This window comes from Penaeus monodon, chromosome 15, assembly GCF_015228065.2.
Source record: "Penaeus monodon isolate SGIC_2016 chromosome 15, NSTDA_Pmon_1, whole genome shotgun sequence".
Lineage (NCBI taxonomy): Eukaryota > Metazoa > Arthropoda > Malacostraca > Decapoda > Penaeidae > Penaeus > Penaeus monodon.
The window spans coordinates 24,542,000-24,542,209 of NC_051400.1; positions in this window are offsets into that span (position 1 = coordinate 24,542,000).

Genomic DNA, 210 nt, shown 5'->3' on the forward strand with positions numbered 1-210 from the left:
ATAGTGTGGCCAACTTTTTCATTATGTCTAATCTTTTTTGAGCTGAGTTTTAATTTTATCTATATGAGATTTCCATTTTAATTTGGTGCATCGAATTCTAGTCCTAGTTAGTTATGTTTATTTGTGAATAATACTTTTCATTGCTTATGCTTATTTCTGGTACATTTTGAATTCTTTTTAGTAAAGCACATAAGTTACTTTTAGATATAT